The following is a 20,815-nucleotide window of genomic DNA, read 5'->3' as shown; positions in this document are numbered from 1 at the left end:
CTCCAGAGAACATAGTTAGTATCTCTTGCCACAAGTGAGCTGAAAGGAATGAGCCACAAGACTTTGAGTTTGCCTGTCAGATCGTCCAGTAGGTACAGGTTGTGTGCGTATTGCTAAATAAAATAAAGATGGAAAAAAGCATTTAAGCATCAGACCTCTGATTGTACATATGGCTTACTTCTTAAATTATTCTGCAGAATGTTTCTCTTCAGGATTTACTTACGTGCCAAAGAATTCAAACACTGTCTGTCTGTCTGCATGGTAAGCAAAGGCAAAACAAACTCTAAAGCCTGTACTCTGTGTCAAAACCTTGTGCAAACTTGTCAAATTTGCTGGCGCAGTCTTTCAAGCACTAGACACAGGAAGAAACTCATGAGCTTGCTGGTGTCTTTGTGGGGTATTAAAACAGAATGTTACAACCTCATGGGCCTTTATGAGCATGCAACCTCATAGAGGTATATGAAGTACTGCATGCTAGCTGTTTAAAAATAGTGGTTAACATGGTTAACATTTTTGAGATTGCAAGGAACAACTGATGAATCCATTTATAGGTAAAGATAGTTCATTTCAGAAAATTTATTTCACTCTACTTATTTACTTTTTTATTGTTATATTCACTTGACCTCTAATATAAGTATGAATTAATATATAAATTCTGAATAATAATCTTAAATACTGTTAAGAACCCTGAAAACCAAGCTATACTTTCCACAGTGACTGAATCTATATATTAACTTAAAAGAAATTTTGTCATTGTCAGGCATTCAAAGAATATTAAATATTAAAATACATCCATAAATTAATAAATTGTAACGATAAACTACATTACAACGAAAACAGCTAGACTGAAAAAAAAATGTTAAAAATATTTTGGTGGTCAATATTTCAAATATTTCATATCAGTACTGCTACTGCTTTCCTGTGGCACCTATCTGTAATGTGTGGTTTCATTTGCAGTTCACTTCCTATTTGAGTCTCAAACTTTGTCAGAATACTTTACAGATTGGAGGAAAATAAAAAAACCCAAACCATGTCATCTCCTAAACTCGTATCTTGTTTTTCCTTCATTGTGATAGTAAAAGATTTTGAGCTTTGGGTATGCGAATGAACACCAAATTGAGACAAATTCAAAGGCAGTTTGGCAGTAGTCCTTGGTGAAGTAGATTTCATGGAGGACATACTTGACTGCTCTGGCTGCTGCAGATGTGGGTTTTGGGCTATCCCCAAAGCAGGATCCAGGTTGTCAATAGCATGTTACAGATGGGATACTCTGTGTTGGTGCTTCAGTTTAGGAACTACTCAAGGGTGCTCACCAGCCCATCTTTTTGAGTGCTTTGGTCTAGACAAGACTGAGAATTCTGCATGAGTCAGAAGAAGGAGAGGCTTCCTCAAGAGGCTGTGGATCACAAGAAGAAAACACTGCTTGTCTTTGTTCCTTCCAGAACCTTAAAGACCCAAATCCAAGACTTCTACCTCAGCCTGAGAAAGGGGCAAAGAAGAGCTTTTCCACATGAGTACTGGAGCTGAGAGCTCTTTTCTAGTAAGTGCAGTTACAGAGGGAATGAGCTGGCCCTTTATTTGTTCCTCTGTATTGAGCTTTTCATGATAGAATCCCATCTTCAAAGAAGGTGATAAGAAAATGTACAGATATAATAAAACCAATTAAAAAGAAAAATGCATGCATGATTTTAGCATATATTATTGTACTCAAGTCAGCAACTTTTCATGCAGAAATATTATCAGTTTTGAAGAAAAAGATTGAAGGGGAGGATCACAAATTGATTTTAAATGGTTCCAAGAACAAAAGGTACCGGGTGGTTGGCTGGATTTTTTTAAAGCTTGCAGTGAATCAGGCAAGATCTAAAAATAAGAACAATCTAGCTGAATGCAAAACCATACTGTGTTCATGAGCTGAATCTCAAAATGAGATACAATAAAATTATCAGCTAGTAATGAAATAAACTTAAGAAATATAGATCTGTGCCTGCTGTTCAGAATGCAGTAAATTGAATCATGACTGGCTTAAGTGAAACAAATACATCAAATTTCTCCAGAAGATCCTGAGTATAAACAGTCAGAAGAATGGCATGTGGAGTGTTCTACTCTACATATTCCTAGATGAAACTATCACATTCCATGATGCTGTAATACTATGTGCAATTTGTGAACTAGCTCAATTTTTTTATTTTAGATACAGATAGCATACCTTTTCAGTTAGCAACTGAAACATTAAGAAACAGAAGCAGCAATTAACAATTAAACGCCTTCTAAGAGGGTTTACATTTGATATGAAAGGACTGAGTCTAGAATGTATGTATGATAATAACACATTACAACCAATGCATTGGCAAATTAAAAAAAAAAGCACCTTTTAAGAACCAAGGTTCACCTGGTCTTTTCCAGGTGTTGAACTGTAGCATTTTCTTTCATTGAAGAACTGGTGAGGTGTTAAACATCCCTAACTGTGGCTGAAGAGTGTATTGTTACATTAGAAAGTCCGGGACTGGAATTCAGCCACTGCTTCTCTGAAGGATCAGGTGGGGAAGTGTCACACTTGCAGTTATGTGGTTTTTAAACATGTTTTGTTTATCTCAAGAGTACACATTAAGTGAGAGGTGCAACTTCAGTCTCGTTGCAGATGATACTGCCCAGTCACTGCAGGAGAGGAACTGTGTGCAGTCAGGTCTTCTTCCTACCTCTCCTTCCAGCACTGTAACATGACAGAAACATGCAACAATGACAGAAACATTCAATAAACCGAATAACATTTGATTTCAGAGGCTCAAACCCAGTTTCTGTAAAGCAGAACTGTTTATTACATCACTCTGTGTCTGCAGTGCAGAAAGCAGAAGGACTAAAACAGCAAAGGGCTTCGTACTCAACCTGCATCTCCGTCTTTCCTGGCCAGTTTCTCTAAGCTTTGATCACTAAGTTGCCTGTTTCCTTGCCATTGTGAAACTGGCTGCAAACTGCTGCAGCCTTTTGCTTACTTGCATTATTTGTCAGCATGTTAAAAACAGTCATTGTCCTTTCTGCCTATCTCAGCATCTGTAAGGCTTTCAAATTTGATCTGATCTTAAATTCAGGGAGGGTGCTGCTGCCGGCCACTAGCTTGTTTGGATTCAGGTTATTGCGCTTCTGGTCCCCACGGTTCTCCAGTGCCACTTGAGGATGAATAGCAGCTCACCTTTCTTCTTCGAAGAACCTGGTGTTTGCAAAGGCTTTTTTTCCTGTTGTTTTGGCACTGACACCTTCCTCTGAACTAGTTCTGTGCATTCAGGTAGGACAAAAGCAAGACAGTCTGAAGTCTGCATATTTACAGGAAATAAAACAGATATCGTTCCTCATTCTGTGGAATATGTAATAAAGCAAAGAACTAACGAATGTCTAATGGTTTCTTGAGCTTCCAACCTTTGTCATGGCTTACTCAGATTTTTTTCCAAATAGGAGTAAAAAACCAAATGGACATTCTTTTTGAAAAGTGAGTTCATTCACTTTGTATGGATCTCTGTTTTTCTGAAATGTTCATGTTCTTCAGAAAGCACATTTTCTGTATCACTCACTAAGCAAATAAAATAAATACCCTTGACCCCTCATTGTTCTTCAGATATGAAAAGGAAATGAAATCACACCTCCTCAGTTTTTTGTATATCAAATTCCTCCTCTGAGGGTAGAGCTCAGGGAGAAAAGGACCTACATACTCTTCTCTGCAACTGATGTTATACATAAACAAAAGAAGCTCTTTCATTAAAGGCCCACCCAGCATTGATGGAATTGTGTTCCTTGTTTTCTTTTTAGAAGATTTGTTGGTATTTTTTTCAGTGATTAATCTCACATTTTCTCAACAATCCTGCTAACAAGTAACTAGGAAATAAAATAAAATAGCTAAAAAAAGAAAAAAAACAAACAAAAACAAACACAAAAAACTTTCAATGATTTTTATTCTCTGTTGAGGAGAAGATCATTGCTCTGATTAATGCAACTATTCTTCTGGGTAAACAAATAATAGAGTTGTCAATTAAAACATCTGATGAAAATGTGCTAGCAACCTAGCTGAGATATAGCATCCAAGTCAGAAGGAGTCTTGGCATTAATTCTAACAGAAACAAGACCAAGACTGGTAAATTCCTATTGTACCTTTCTTAAAAGTTGCATCTGCAACTTCTCTCATGACCGATCTAATGTGACACCTTGAAGAAATTATATGAACTCTAAACCAAAGACCAAACTTCAGAGTACTGGCATGACTTTCTGTCTTAGTTGGCAAATTTTGGATGCTGACAGAGCTTGCAGAAAAGTCATATGCGTGCTTAAAGATACATATTGCTCTTATCTGTTAGAATGTGAAATAAGATATTGAATGATGAGTTTTGTTGGGTTGTAGGGTTTCTAATTAGGTTGTATAGAACTGCGTGTAATAAATCATAACAACTACAAAATCAGCAAGTAGACACCTGAACAAGACATGCATCTTGGATGTGGTAAGGATTATAAGCAATCAACCAAAAGCCAAGATTTTTGATGTTGCCTGAGCTGCAGTATCAAGGTACATTGTGATGTTCAATCATGCAAAGATGGAACAGTCATCTAACCCAGGAAAGTGCTGATCTACAGGATTTTTTCATAGTTGTATTTGTTGCCTAGATCTTAAACCTATTATTTTATGTTAAACTCTGCCTTGGCAGATGGTCTCTAGTCTACTCTTTCTTCAGGTTAACCACGTTATACCTGAAATCCTAGTAGAAAATAAAGAGATCATTTGACACAAAAACAAAACTCTAAACGCCAAACTTGATAATGCTAGCCATACATTAGTGTAACTTGAAAGATTTCTGGGAAGTTCCTTCTAATTTCTGTGATATTAAATATGGGTTCAAACTAATCAAATTCCTTGAGCAATATTATTCAATTTATCTTAAGGCAGTGAAAGTACATGAATTTATGCCAGGTGAATATCTGACCTGCTTTTTGCCTACAGAAAAAAACCCCACCAGTATTTGTAAATTCCTGCTTCCAAATGTTTCCTGCAAGTTTTCTGATAAAACCAAATGTTTTTGAGGTTTAAACTTATTTGGTTATCAGAAAAAGTAGATAGATAGATAGATAGATAGATAGATAGATAGATAGATAGATAGATAGATAGATAGATATTGAATCTTCTATTGACATATTAAAATAAACAGGCAAGTTAAATGAAGCTCTACATATAGTAAGGTTTGCTAGAAACAACTTTATTTTAGGACACAGCTGACCTCTGATTACAAAGATGCAAACTCTCTGTGAACACAAAGGAATCAAGCCTGAGACATTCAAGAGTTGGCTATTTAAAAATTTAAAGAAATGTAGCTTGATGAAATAGTTCAAGGCTTTCTGCTTCATACCCTTCTCCTGGCAAATTCCAAACTGGCAACCTTGACATAGGCTTCTCAAGACTGAGGTGATGAGGCAATCTGCGAACTGCATAGTATGGAAAACTATGAATTGCCGTTTACTTTTGTGTACCCTCCCTTCTCCATTTGACCTCTGTTTCCCAGCGTGACAAGACCCGGTTGGCAAGATGACAAGGAAGATAGCAAGAAAGGGAAAAATTATCATAAAAATTTTCAGGAAGAGCTAAAGAAATTCAGAACTAGTTGTGGAAGGAAACAGTACATTTTGGACAGATAAACCAATGCTTGCTCTTGTGATACTTTGGTGATCCGGCAAGTGGCATCTTCTTTCCAGAGTACACATCTGGCCTCTCCATCTCTTAGAAATTAAAAAAAGGCAAAAAGAAAATATAGCTTATTTGGGAAGGACTTCTTAGAAATAAAGAATTACTTTTAAAGCTTTGTTCTTTTTTTCTTTGGGAAAAGAGAAAATCCCTAAAACTGACCTCTAGATTTGAAGGTACTTGGATTCTTATTACGTTATACTACCCATTATATTAATGGATTTGCCATATCTGATGGACATAGAGGATGTGAATTCAGAAAAGATGCTGAAAAGTAATTGCTTGCAAATATGTTGTCTGCATTGAAGAGCACAGATCTCACAGCTGCTTCCCTCACTCTTCTTTTGTGCAATTTCACAATGAGCTGAATAAAGTACATGAGGTAAATGTAGAATATAAACTGCAACTAATTTAGGTGAAACACAGGGATTACAATTTAATATGAAATATCAGCTGGTAAGGGAGGCCGGCTGCTGGTGAAGAATAACCACCAAGATCTAACTCTACCTTCTACCTCATGAAGTGACTCAACAGCTATGGATACTAAGTGCATGTTGACCTCTTACAGTAAATCCGTTTAACAACAGTAAGATTTATATGTAAAAAGAAAGCATCAGTTTCCTAGCTTTTTAAAAGTACATTTTACTATCCATCCCATTTTATATAGGAGGATTTAAGTTGCTTTAATTAAGACCAGTATCTTCAAATACATGTGATGAAACTCCATCAGCATCCCTTTGGCAGCAACCACTGATATGCATTGTCCTTATTTTCTACTATCTACACTTAGATGAAAAATGTCTGTTACAAGACAGACAAGTTGGCAGACTAAGGCTCAGGGCTAACAAGACCCATAGATTCATTGAAGTTGGAGTTTTATTTCCCATAAAGCTGTATGTCAGCATTTCCCAAACACACTTTGCTCAGGTGCCTCCCTTAGAGAGTGTGGGGACAGTAGCAGCCCCCTGAGCTCTGTGCTCAGCTGCCTGCATGGGCGGGGAGGGATGTGTCTCCCAGTTCCTCTCCTCACAGATTTTATTCTGCATAGCTCTCTGGGGTAGCTTTTGTTGCAGTGGCATCAGAGTTGCTGCACAATGAAGCAGTTTGCAGGATCAAGCTTATTCTTTCTTTCCAATATCTTGATTCCTCTGGAACACTTTAGATATGTTACTGTCTCCACTTACCAGTATTTGCAGTTCAATATGTGGTAATTGCCCAGGACATGTTAAAGTCACTTTTTGCATCTCTTCCAAACGACTTATGATGCTTTAACACCAGAATAAACTGACGTATTATAAATGACTGTGATTTAATGAGTTGAATGACTTTGCAGACTATCTTTGAACCTGTAACTCAGCTCAGGTTTGTGAGACCATAAGAATGCAGATGGAAATGCACCCAATGGGACAACATTTGTTCATATATGTAAATATATATGTGTGGGTGTGCTGTTTTATAAATGACTTTTCAAATGAAAGAACGAATTAGATTTGCTAATCACCAGATCCTTATTATTATCTCAAACACTACAAATGTGAACAATTTTGTGATTTTCTTTTCCTTCCTGTACCATGAGCTTTATTCAGCCAAATTGTTTCTTAACACAGTTTCTCCAGCCCAGAGAATCTAAATGGATCAGGGGTAGAGAGGAACTGGGACTCCTTTGCATTCACCTTGTTCTATACTCAGACCTGGGAATCCCAGAGCAGCAGAAATCAGCTTACCCAGCCCAAACCTTAGTGGGTCTGTGGGTGGGACTGACTTAGCCCACCCTGGACCTGGACACGTTGACTCTGTTTGTTCCTTGGCCAGGATAACCCTCCTCTGCTACTGAGGATGCAAGAGATCAAACTGAAGATTTTAAATCATCCATTTTAAAGACGCAGGAGCAATTGCTGCAAGAGCAGTCAGAGACATGGCCTGGGCAAGGGAGGAATAGGGCAGGAGACTGGGCTTGGCTGCACTGGGCTGCAACACTTCTTTTTTGTCATAGAAAATACTCTCACATTTGTTACAGACTTTTAGGTGAATCCCTTCAGCTAATTAGTTTTTATTTATACAGCTCCTCAATAATTATTGTACAAAGCCCTGGGTTAAAAATCTCTGAGCTGTAAAAGCATGCCTGTTGGTTCAACTTACTTGTAGAGAAAATTCAAAATCTTCATGGTGAGTTCTTTGTGAATACAACAGAGCATTTTTGCATTAATTTCTCCTTATTCATTCTCCTTGCTGTCTTCCTGGGTCAACACTATTCAGTCTTATTTAAAAAAAAGTTTTCACAGCAAAGAGTGACAAAGATATCAAGCTCTATCTTACAACTTAAACTGATTTAATTATTTTTAATCTTATATTGACATTTGTAGTATTCAGTAAATATATAGTATTATTACTGGGGTAGTTTTCAAATTAATTCTCTTATAGAGGATGACAGCTAAGTATGTCACATCAGCTTGACACATGAAAGAGTTTTAAGAACCAGCCTGGATTTAAGACCGACTTTGGAAAGGATTGATTTTTGCAAGGGTTTCATTTTATTTTGATGCTGGTAGACTGGCATTGTTAGGTTGATAATGTGTTGCTCAAAAAATCGTTGGTAGCCAATCTTTCTACTGATCTTAATATGTATGTACACATGATCTTTCTGCCACATGTCATCAGCAGCAAAGTTAATTAGTGGGAGTTCACTCTTGAAGACTGAGAAATATTGTCAGCTTCTTTGCATGCTTTCAACAAAAAATCATTCTCACCTGCCAATACTAAGATGCTGTACTACACTTTTTTTAGGGGCCAGGTGGATAAAACCTGTATAGAGACAAACATCACAACAATATATTGGAATAAGAGAAATTTAGATCACAGACTTCTACTCCAGCCTCATGCACTGAAGCAGCATCATATCTCCACAGAGATTATAACTAACAAAGTCCTTTGTGGCAACTTTAGCAGAAGTCACTAAGTCCGAGTGTGTGGCCAGTAAGTGCCCAAGAATGCCTTGCTGTCCGTGGCAGGATTTTCATTGAATCCTTAGAAGACATGGGCTGGAAGTCTGTATGGAAGGACCATGTGTCTTGCAAGAGACTCACCCCATTTAACACACAGGAGTTTTAGGTTTCCAGCTGAATTAATTCAGATTTGCCACCATCTTCCCTCTTTTCAGTAAGTGAGGAACCGCCTGACAGCACAGGGTCCTGCAGGACATGGGCTCAGCCATCTGGATGATGCTTTGGCAGAAACTCCCGGAGCAAGGGCTGGCTTCTGGCTCTCAGGGAATTAATTGATCTATACAGTCTTGACCTAGTGTTTCATTTTGGTGATTTCCCAGGCATAAGTAGAATATCCCAGGGTAAATGGCTCTTGTACAGAATTTTGTTCTACAGTTCTTTCCCTTAGTCACCCAGAGGTGGAAGCAGAGAAAGGTCTTCCCCAGACTGCCAGGTAAAGAACACATAAATACAGGAAGAGTGAAGCCACTTTGCCACGTATCCGTATACAGCCTGAATATTTATGCTTTATACTGGTGACATACGGAATATTCAGAAAAGTGGTTATTTATGCTTTTTGCTCAAAAATAAAAATCTCTAGGCCTATTCAAGAGCATGAAGAGACTTTTGCACATAGAAATGTAGTAGAGAAATCAAAGCTAAATGCAGGTAAAGAGGGTTTGAAAAATTTCAATTAAGTTTATTTATTGCATGCATAATAGAAGCTAGCTTACCCACTTTCTTCCTAAGTCATTCCCCACTGCTTTCCATCCCAGTCCTCAATTTTCACTTGATCATCATTTCTTTGCAGTCTGTTTCCAAGAATGTAGTAATTATTTTTCAAGATAGATGTAATGGTAGAACATTGGACTGTGTGACATGGGCTGTCAGCAAAATACTGCTCTGAAACACTAGAGAAAAAATTACCAAGGAAGCATACATACTCACACAGTAGGTATTATTTAGAAATTAAATTAATATAATTAGCAACTGAAAGGGACAATCAAAATCAATATTATAGCCAATTTATTTTTTTTTTTTTATCAAGGGTTTAAGCTTTCTTTATCAAATTGCAAATTCATATCATGAAAAGGGAAGTTTTCTTGAAAAGTCACATGTTTCTAACTGCAAATATTTGTAGGCTTTAAATTATCAGTTTCAACAAACCTACCTCCTTGAATATTTCAAATAAAACAGTAAACAAGAAGGGAAAGAAATGGAAAAATTTCAGTTTTTAAAAATGAGAAAAAAATGCCTAGGATTCCAGGAGGTTCAAGAACATGTCGTAGGGGAAGAGCATGGAGGCAGCACAACACACACGAATGTGCTTGAGCAGCACATGTCCACAGTGCCTCCCCGCAGAGCACAGGGAAATCACAGACATTGATGCTAATAGATAGGGGGCCTGTGTTTGCGTGAGGCTGCACTTGCTGCAGCTGTTATGCAGGTTCTTCCCCTGCCCACCACCTCCTGCCCTGCACAGCACACCGCCTCTGGGAACCAGCTCGCTTCCTTCTGTGCAGCTCTGCCGTAATTAGGTCCAGTACGTTACTGAAGAAGTGAAGTATATGACTTAATGACTGTGACAGTTCAGATTAGGGTGGATATATAACCTTGACTGAAAGCCACATACAGAAATAAAGGCAAAAGAAAAGAAAAAATAAAATTGCTTCTTACTGTTAAAAAAAAATTCGACTCTGCCCAGCTTTGATAAACTTCCATTTATGTTTCTATTGTAATACTCCATTTAACTTGCTGCTCCAAATAAATACCTGAACACTATATACAAACAATTGGTGTGCAACTGATCAACATAACGTTCTTCTCTTTTCCAACCTCATTGCAGTATTTTTTCTCACACAACTCTTTTACCCTTTTCTAAATATGTGAGTTCACTGACTGTAATTTAAATATCTCCAATCCTCATTAATTTGCAGTTAGGAAATTAGGCCAGATCTATATTCCTACTAATGTAAAAAAAAAACGCCTTCAGGAAAATCAAAAGAATTTTAATGACATTTCTTTACGTAAATAAAATAGTCATGCAGTTCTTTTTTCCTGTTCTATTTTCATTGTGCTGGTTAAGGAGTGGGAATATACCCTTATAACTGAGCACGATTTATATAATATGCTAATTCATAAATGATTGTTCATTATCAGCAATGTGAACTTTGCGAACTCTGCAGAGAGTGCAATGAGGACAGGATTTTCTTGTGGGTTTCCAGTGTGCTCCACAAAGAACTGTGTTTCACAAGCATTTGTAGAGATGATGTGCTGCCTCAGCCATGCAAAGCCAGCTTTCTTGCCTGTGCAGACAGGAATAGGTCTAATAATCTTATGGAGCTCTTTTAAGAGCACATTTATAGTTCCAAGACCTATGTATATTTTGTCATAATGTTTTCATCATATCTTTTTTTCTGGTACACATGGAGAAGAAAAAAATATTTCATTTTTTGAGGAAAAAGAACACTTTGAACCCAAAGTGAATATAGAAGGGAAGGAGAGTTTTGTGCTGAGGACTCAGCAATTTAAGGTCAGTACTCAGTAGGCTACAGAATTACTGAGTAGCCTAAAGCTTCAGCTCTTCATTTGTCAAAAGTATATAGGTGTCCCTGCAAGAGTAGATAAAATGGCAAACAGCATTTGAGCAACTGAATTCTGCCCCTGCTCATGCAATTCAACAGAGCGTATAGAACAATGAAACTCACACTAAGGCGGACAGCTGGAGCACCCTCTACACTCCACCAACCCTTGACTAGATCTGCATTGACTGTAACTGGAATTTGGGCACATATACACAACATCTTGTAGAAACTTTGACTGACGTCCCTTAGTTCTGAGGTTTTCTAGCCCTTTTTGATGTGATTAAGTCAGGCAACCTGGCTCTCTCTGCTCCATTTTTCTTATCTATGAATGAAGACAGCAAGGACTACTGCAAAGCACTGTTGTAATCTGGTTCAATTAGTATTTGAACTTTGTAAGTAGTTTGGGTAAAACTCATGATCGCCTCTGCAAAAACATTATTCATGGGAGGAATTCCTCTCAGTTTCCTACTCTGTGAATTAGTGTCTCAGCTGACAAGGAAAGGAGGAGTTCTCTTTTCTGAGCATTAGGCATACTGCCTTCCTCATGCTGTACACAGCTCTTTACATAAAGATTTTAAACTTAGGCAAACATTTTTTTCTATGTAGCTTTTGAGTTTCTTTACTACTGTAGTGGGATTTTTATTTTTTTTTACTGAAATAATGTAATACTTCATACTTCAACTTCCTTTTCTCAGTTTTCTTTTAAAATGCTTTTCACATCTTTTCTGCTTAACTGCAATTATAATGAGAACCTTTTCACCCTCACAAACATTAATGTTCCCTTGTTGCTTATCCATAGAAAGAATAGGAGGGAAAATTTATGGTTGTATGAGTTAGCCTAGAAAGAAATACGCCCAAGGAGTTATGACCAAGAGAGAAAACCATCATAATGCCATACTGCCTGTGTTGGTATCTTGCTAGAAAATTAATACACCACAGTTGAGGTAATTACAGCATCTGTGTGTGATCTATCAAGACATGGTGATTATAAAAAGCTTCTGTCTGGAAAATTCCCATCTTCTTATTCCTCCTCCAGTTTAATTCCTAGAAGAAAGCTAAATAATTTACACAATTGAAAATTACTTTTTTTTTTTTTTTTTAAGATTTCTTTTCAGTAAAGTACCACATCAGGCTAGATGACAGGTACTCACCCCACCAGATTAATCACGTTGAGATCTCCAGGATGCTAAGATTTCATTTTATTTTACTGGCAGATTCAAACTATCAAGAGATTCATCACTGCAAATTGTGCACTTGCAAACAAAAAAACAGGATGAAAGCTAATAAAAAATTAAGATATCTGTTCCTAAACAGATGTTTGAAAAACTGACAGCTTCATTCTCCGCCTCTTCATAATGCTGTCCAGCATTTTATAAGGTGTCATAGCAAGACTCTGACATGTCATCTTGCTGTATCATGTTTATTTAGTGGGTACTTGTTCTGATCAAAGCACGAGAATTTGACTCTGCTGGGCAAAATACACAGGTAACCAAATACGATGCTTTAGAAGACTCTAAAAGCTTACGGTGGCCCCACAGAACACTCTCCTCATGTTAAAGCCAGGCCACTATGCCAGAGAGAATTCAATATCATGACATTAAAAAGATGGGATAACCTCTACTTTGTACAAGTATTACTAATAGTGTCTAAAGGTTGTGGAGGCCTATGATTCAAATTTTGGAAGGATATTTATCTGCTTTACTTGTTCCTGTTTACTCTCTGGTCTGAAGCTCTTAGATGCTGAACGCTTTCCAGGCCAGTCAATAATTGCAGTCACTTTAAACTGAACAGAAAAAAAGCTAGAACTCTCCCATGTCAGTGAGCACCAGCATTCTCATTCTCATTCTCAAGCCTAAAGAGAAAAATCCTGCTTTACATGCATATAAGCAGTTTTAATATTCACTCCATCAGCTCAACTTTTGTCCCTCATGTTCAGCTTTAGACTCCAAGCTGAAACTATGAAGATACCAGTTTATCAAAATTTAGTTCACATGTTGAACTACAGTTTCTGACTAATGATAGATGGAGAAATCCTCTTCATCCTTGTGGGTCATGCACATGGACATATACGCACAGCTGTGTGAGATTAACTTTGAAAATCAATTTCCACCTAAACGAACATAAAATGTGGAAAATATCTCCCTGTAAGGAATTTGATACAGTCATCAGCAAACCGGAGAAAAAAAGTTGCATTGTAACAGCAGGAAAAGGCTTCTCAAATTTAACTTATAACACTCACTATGCTTATCACTGCAGATGTCTCAAATGGAGTAAATCAGCAGGCAAGTATATCTTAATATGGGAAATGCAAATGTGTAAGGATCATAAAGTTCTGCTTACCATATTATGAAAAGCATCCTCCCCTCTCTAGATCTGTACTGAATTCAATGCTCTTGGGGAGCATCAGGCAATTTGTAAATCCCAAATGGCGTGAGGCATGAGGTAGGAGCTGCAGTGCTCAACTTCAGCAAGATGGCAATGCTTCTAGGCACAGAAAACAGACTTTTCAGCTTTTATGCATATTTATAAGTTAGAACTTAGGCACTACAGCATGCCTAAGTGGGCTACGCAGAAGCTTGGAGTTCTACGAATTATGTTAACATGTACTATTGTTCTTAGCAGCACTACATATCCTAACATTTACTTTAACTGATATAATTTGTCTCTTTATAACTAGGTAAAGTAAGCAACATGTTTCAGGAAGAGTTTGTTAATACAACATTGTGTTTGGTGCTTACGCTAAAAATCTGACTACTACAGGAGGATAGATAATTCTCCCCCATCCCCTCCTTAAACAGAACTCATACGTTGAAGTCCGCTATCCAAAAAGTCAGCCACATGCTCATCCTCAGTACAGTTTTACTACCACATGGCTGACCTAATGAGGGTGCAGTGGTCAGAGAGCAATAGGCTCATATGAAGAAACACGTTTTAAAGGCTTTATAGATGCAGCAGACTCAATTAAATGGTGTCTGTGCATTCTAAATAATACAAGGTTGTTTTTGCTGCACATGCATATGTGCGTGTCGAGAGGCATTTTCAGGCAGACTTCATCAACAGCCGAAGTGCTTGTCCTTTTGTTTCAAATGCTGAAGCTCTTATGTTTCCAGGTTAGACTGGTCAGATGAGGAGACTGTTCACCAGAAAGGTGATTCCAAATCAACTAAAACTGCTAAGGTAGTATTGTGAAACACAATAAGACTGATGATATTACAAGCCACATGAACTATCTTAGAGGCCAGGAAGAGTTTTCTATCTTAAGCACGTCTTCTTTGCTTTCATATAAGACGTTCAAGACTAAAACCAGAGGAAAAAGGCTCAGAGGGAAAAAAAAAAAAAATCCTGTCAAAAATGTGTAATTCAGGACAGAAAAAATCCAGGGGGCTTCTTAAGCGCTTGTACATCAAAGCCAAATTAAGTATATGAAAAAAAATAGAATCTGCCTGAGATAGCTCAAGGTGCCAAGCCATGGAGCAAACATTACAAGCAATTCCCTTTATGTTAGCTCACTGGTAAGTATCACGTGAACAAAGTTGCTTACCAAATTGTAAAATGATAAGTGCACCCATTGTTACTATTCACTGTGCAAAATTATGTGTATTTTGGCCCAATAACTTTTGACATCCAACAGAAAACTTCTAAAGTATTTCTTACGTGTGTTGGCCAGATGGCTCATTTGTCAATAAATATGAAAAATACTAAAAACTAAGGAGCATATTTCTTAAAGCAAAGTTTTATAGATGTTTGGACAGAGTGTGGTACCTACAATTTACATGAGGTGCAAAAACTACAGGTATTTTTCATGAATCTTGATGTGAGTGAAAATAAATAGCCACATGATGGCAGCAGAACACATGACATGAAGAAAAGCCTGCTGCCTCTTCCTCACCAAATAGGAGAATCTGAGGAAAATTCAGGGTGTTACCTTCAACTGTTGTTTGTAGGGAGTGTTCTCTCCTTGCTTAGTTTGAAACAAGAGCAACACCAAGAGGAAATCTGTAACTGTGAAAGCACATTAACAAACTACGTCATTCGATGTAGTAGTTCATCAAAGATATAATTGAAGATCATCAAGGAGCAACAGATATGAGAAGTTGAGTGTTTACAAGCAAGAAATAGCATCTCTTAAGCTTCTTGGTACACATCTGGTTGTAAAGGACAAGGCTAATGAAACAAATGCTGTCCATTTGTGAAAGACATCAGAGATACACCTCAATGTTCCCAATTCCTTAATGGTCCAGCAAATAACAAATTCACATTATATGCTGTTGTGTAACTAGGGTTACATAGGTTACTAGTGCATACACAAAGACTGCTAAAAAATGACACTGAAAAAGACAGATTTTTCAATTAAGGGACAGAAGAGACCCTCAGATTTCCGGTCTCTTCTGGATGGACATGTGGGAAGAAATACCTCAAATGCTACCATAAATGGATATATTGTTTGTTGTTACATCCTTTTCTTCTTTCTGTCTCCGCTCAGTAGTTTTTACTCCTTGTCCAGCTTCCCCTATCTTGTTTCTTCTGGACCCTTAGACATGTTTAATTGCTCTGCTTCTTCAGGCCTACTCTTCTAGTGATAAGGAATCCCAGTTGTATCGTTCATACGTATTATCCTCATAAGAAGATCAGTCTACCGATGGACATTTGGATGTTATCAAACTGTTCTGCTGTACTGGGGTAGGTTCAGTGAGATATGGAGTATCTAAAGTGTTTTCTCCCTTTCTCCTTACCAGTCTTCTCACCCTGTGTCCTCTGCATGACCCTCACCTGTAGAACATCTGATTTCTTGGAAGGTTAGCAGCTTTTCCCTATTAACTTCAGCCATTGGTGGAGGCTGCCACACCAGGTGGCACTGGGGCTTTGTTTTCTTCACCCTTCATATCACCAAGATCTGAGCAACTCTGCCATCTAATAATCTTTTCTAGTATGATCTACCACTGTAAATCACAGCACTGCTTCATGTTATTCACCAGTCTTGCCCTCAGGTGCTGCACAAGTGCTACATTGCCAATTAACATGAATTCACAAGACAGCTTTGGGACACGGTGATTCCAGTCAATCAGAGAGAGAATTTGTTGCACAATGTGCAAGCAAGGTGTCAAACTCTTCCCCATGGGAATTTTAAAAGGACTTGGAAACCTTGTCACCATGAAAAATTCTGAATTTGGTAGGTTTTGTCTCCAGTTTTTTTTTGCTAAAAAATCACAATTGGCACTGATGTCTTGTAATGAGAACCACTAGTATAAGACAATGGCTTAAGTGAGCAAGCAGGAAGAAAGAATTATAAACCATCTACAATTTGTTAATTGGAAATACTTCTTATGTTTAAAAACATGTAAATCAACACTATAAATCCAATCTCTCCTCTTTGAAAATATAATGTAAAAGGGCATAAATAAGCAGCCTCAGTTTTCTCTCATATACAGCTTGCTTTCTTGTCCAGACTTTTGTGATTTAAAGTTCCCACACAGCTCACCAGGTTTGAACATCTTCCTTCCTATCAAAATGTGTTTTAAGAGTTATCATTGGAGAAATGGAATTTCAGACAAAGTAAGTACCATGTGTTTGGGGAGCAGGGTCCATGGTTTAAAGAATCATATAAGACAATCTAAAAAGCAATTGTTGTCAGAATTTCTTCTGTACAGAATTCAGCATTTCCTGAGGTACTAATGTGAGGGTGTTATGGCTTGAGGCAGCTCAGTGCCACTCAGCCACTCTCTCGCTACCCGCCCCCTGCCCCCCTCAGTGGGACAGGGAGAAAATTGGAAGGGAGAAAGTGAGGAAACTCAGGGGTTGAGATAAAGACAGTTTAATAGGTAAAGCAAAAGCTACATGCACAAGCAGAGCAAAGCAAAATGAGGGATTCATTCATTCCTTCCCATGGGCAGGCAGGTGTTCAGCATCTCCAGGAAAACAGAGCTCAATCACGTATAATGGTTACTTGGGAAGACAAATAGCATCACTCCAAACTTTTTCCTTCGTCCCTCAACTTCTGTTACTGAGTACAACATCATATGATGTGGTCATTTGGGATCAGCTGTCCTGGCTGTGTCCCCTTCCAGCCTCTTGTGGACCCCCAGCCTACTTGCTGGTGGGATAGAATGAAAAACAGAAAAGGCCTTGGCGCTGTGCAACCACTGTTCAGCAAGAGCTGAAACATCCCTGAAAGGGTTGTCAGGCATTGGAACAGGCTGCCCAGGGTTGTGTTTGAGTCACTATCCCCGGAGGTGTTTAAAAGATGTGTAGATGTGGTGCTTAGGGACATGGTTGAGAGGAGGATTTGGCAGTGTTAGGTTAAGGGTTGGATTTAATTATGTTAGAGGTCTTTTCCAGCCAAAAAAAATCCCCAGTTCTATGATTCTGTGTCATTAACATTGTTTTGGTCACAAATCAAAAACATAGACCCATATGAGCTCCTGTGAAGAAATTTAACTCCGTACTCACCAAAGACAGTAGAGAGGGACACCACTCTAATTCTTAAGAGTGGTGGGGTTTCTCTATTTTTTTTTTTGTTCTATAGCAATAGGTTTTCAGCAGTATGATTTTCTTTTAATGGGCTGGAGCTGAAGTAGAGATTATTTTCTCTCGGTTTTTCCCACAGTAAGTACATAGACATTTCAGAAGTTTTATTAACTGGTTTTGGCAGTTCTGAGGGAGTGAAAACACCGTGGATTCAAATGCTTATTGGGTCTGTTAAATTGCACTGCAAATCTCCCAAAATGTATCAAATCTGGACGATATAGAAAAGACTTACTGATATAGAATATCTAACACAATATATAGGAACACATCTAAGTTGAAAAGACCAGCCTAAGATCTATTTTGAGATATATATATATATATATAATGTTACATTTATTATGTAAGTTTTGCTGCTAGTTAGAGCAGTCAATTAATTTCTCCATGAAAGATGAATAAAATTGGAACATCAATATATGCAAAAGACACACACATAGATTTTCATTAGAAAAATAAGTTAGTTATTAAGTTCAACTCTAGGCTGTTCATCAATACAGCGGATATTGTCTCAATACCTGAATATTTTCTTTTAATGAGGGACATTTTTGTTAAAAAGAAGATTATGAGTATATCCAATGCAGAAGAGTTCGGCTTGCTAATGCTTATAGTTTTCAAATGGTCTGTTCATATGTCTAAGTAGATAATTAATAAAAGATGAATAGCACAATATCAAAAGACATCTGTGTAAGCTGCAGAAATATAATGAAAGCAATTTAGTAAGTTTCAGAACAAAACCCACAAATATTTTCCCAGTTCAAAAGACCCAACTGAATCTTCAATAAGAATCTTCTTAACTCACTGCAGTGGTTTGCACATATGGTGCTTTCTACCCACAAACTTCTTAAAATGCTCCTTAGGAACATGGATTGTACTACAGGTGTATTTTTAAATGCTGTCATTAAAAAAAAGGATAAACAGCTCGTCAGTTGGCCAGAACAGTGAACAAAAGGGTCTTTAGTTCATTGAATGATCTAATTTTTAAGTGTTCTATTTGGCAAGGGCACATAGGACTCTATCTTTGGTTGTGAAAACATGTGAGTCCTTTATAAAGTGAAGGAAAAGTGATCGGTAACAGGGGGTGCCTGTGGTCATGGTGCTACAAACTGGTAACGGGCAATTTTCACAAGAGGCCCATTCCAGTTTCTGTAAAACTCAGTGAAATAAAAATCCTTTGCTCAATCTTATCATGGTCTGGATCAAGCCCAGTTTTCTACTAGAAATCCACTGAATTTGGATTTTCACTAAAATAGTCTCTGATTTATATCTGGCTTTTCAGCACTTGAAAATCTTACAGCAACAACATTTCTGTACCTACCACTTATTTTGTAATTTTTGTCTCCAAGTCATTCAGAAAATTGAAAAGAAGAGGGAAGGTTCAAACAAATTCAATTTAGGCAGTAATCAGCACTCTAGGAATATATTATTTGGCTTAAAATATCTGTGTAAGAGTATAAGATACTGTATGTTATAAAGAATGTCTTTTGGGAATTAGCATTCATCCTGAATCATAACACAAAGACAGAGAATCACACTATGAAATTAGGAGGTAGCATATTCAAAACCAATAAAAGTGATTACTTTCTCAAGATACCAATAATTGGACTGCATGAGTTGTTGCCAAAGGAAGAACTGATGGAAAAATAACAGCGAGTGGTAAAAAGAGATTTTACACTTACCCAGAGAGCAAAAATTCCAGAGTTATAAATGTAATTGCTAAAAATATATTTTGGAAGACACGTTAAAACATGCTTCGGGGCTTAACCAATATCTTACGAATAAATAACATGATGAAACTTAATGTATGGGGGTTGATTATTTTTCTGAAATATCTAGAATAGCCCTCTGTTAAAAACTACAGATTAAAAAGACTTTCAGTTTTACTAAGCATGACAGTTGTCAAATAACCCAAAGTAAGAACTGTTTGGAAACTGGCTCATTGTTTCATAGTGACAGTTTTTCATAGGTAACATTTAGATATAGATTTCTCCTAGCTACAAAGAGAGGAAATATAACGATCTGTGGGAGATAGTCCAAGGTTAACCCAATTCTAGTTTTAATTAGTTATACCTTTTGTGGATGTGGGTCTTGCATCTGGGTGGATGCCCTTTATAGAGGTTGCTTCAGAAGCTCTGACTCACATTGTTGTTATGAGTCACAATAAGACCAGCAAGGACTACTAATTAGTTAACTGTGTTAATTTTCTACAAAACCAATAGAAACATGGTAAAATACATTCATGGATATCGCATAAGCATACAAATCAGTCTTTAATGCAAGTGTTAGCCTCTATACAATCAAATAGCATTAGCTGATTTCAAAAAGCCCATCTCAGGCTGTTGTTGACGCTGAGTGTAATCTGCTTGATGGGTCCTGATTTGGAGCTTTTTAAGCTGGTAAATTTGCTTCTGGGTAAGAAGGGTCTAGTGATTTTGTGCAAATACTTCTGAAATAAAATTGTTTGATTTGGACATGTTAGGTACTTTTTTATTGTTATTTTGCTTTTTCATCTAAAAATTAACCTTAGAATGTAACAATTTTTTCTTATTTTGTGAATAATTCAGAGAACCAGATATAGCAGAGAGTCCAGTGTAAGTATTAATAAGAGGAAACATGATGAATGCAGTTTCATTACCTGGAGGTGAATTTAGAAACTCCTTTAAGAACATGCAGTTACTCAAGAGAAAGAAAAAGTATCTGCAGTACTGGCAAATCATTCCTGCATAATCAGAGAAAGTTGGAATCATACTCAACCCACCTGCTTTCAGTTCTCAGGACTGCTAAAATGGCACCAAAATCCCTAGTTCCCTAAGCTTATAATTTACTTTCTCATAAGTTTGTAGCTCAGTAGTCTTTAAAACTGTGACTAGAGCCTGATATTTAAACAAGGTTTATTATATGAATACAAATACATATCATAGAAAGAAAGCTGGAAAAATATTGGAATCAGATTCACATTTTACTGACTATATTAAAGAGCAAATAATACTAATTTAATCTTTTTTCGCTTTCTTAAT

General features: G+C 37.3%; 1 long non-coding RNA gene across 1 annotated transcript; it reads right to left on the bottom strand.

Annotated features, from left to right (window-relative positions):
- Positions 1-273: 273 nt before the first annotated feature.
- On the bottom strand, positions 274-13,915 carry LOC110362772 (uncharacterized). Its single transcript, XR_002420393.2, has 3 exons — positions 13,620-13,915; positions 9,429-9,605; positions 274-2,710 (listed from the first exon to the last, which is right to left on the bottom strand). It is a non-coding gene; the product is annotated as an uncharacterized LOC110362772 (long non-coding RNA).
- Between the last annotated feature and the right edge of the window lie 6,900 nt (positions 13,916-20,815).

Source organism: Columba livia, chromosome 3, assembly GCF_036013475.1.
Source record: "Columba livia isolate bColLiv1 breed racing homer chromosome 3, bColLiv1.pat.W.v2, whole genome shotgun sequence".
NCBI lineage: Eukaryota > Metazoa > Chordata > Aves > Columbiformes > Columbidae > Columba > Columba livia.
Note: the sequence above shows the minus strand (reverse complement) of the source record. Positions and strands in the feature narration are given on the sequence as shown.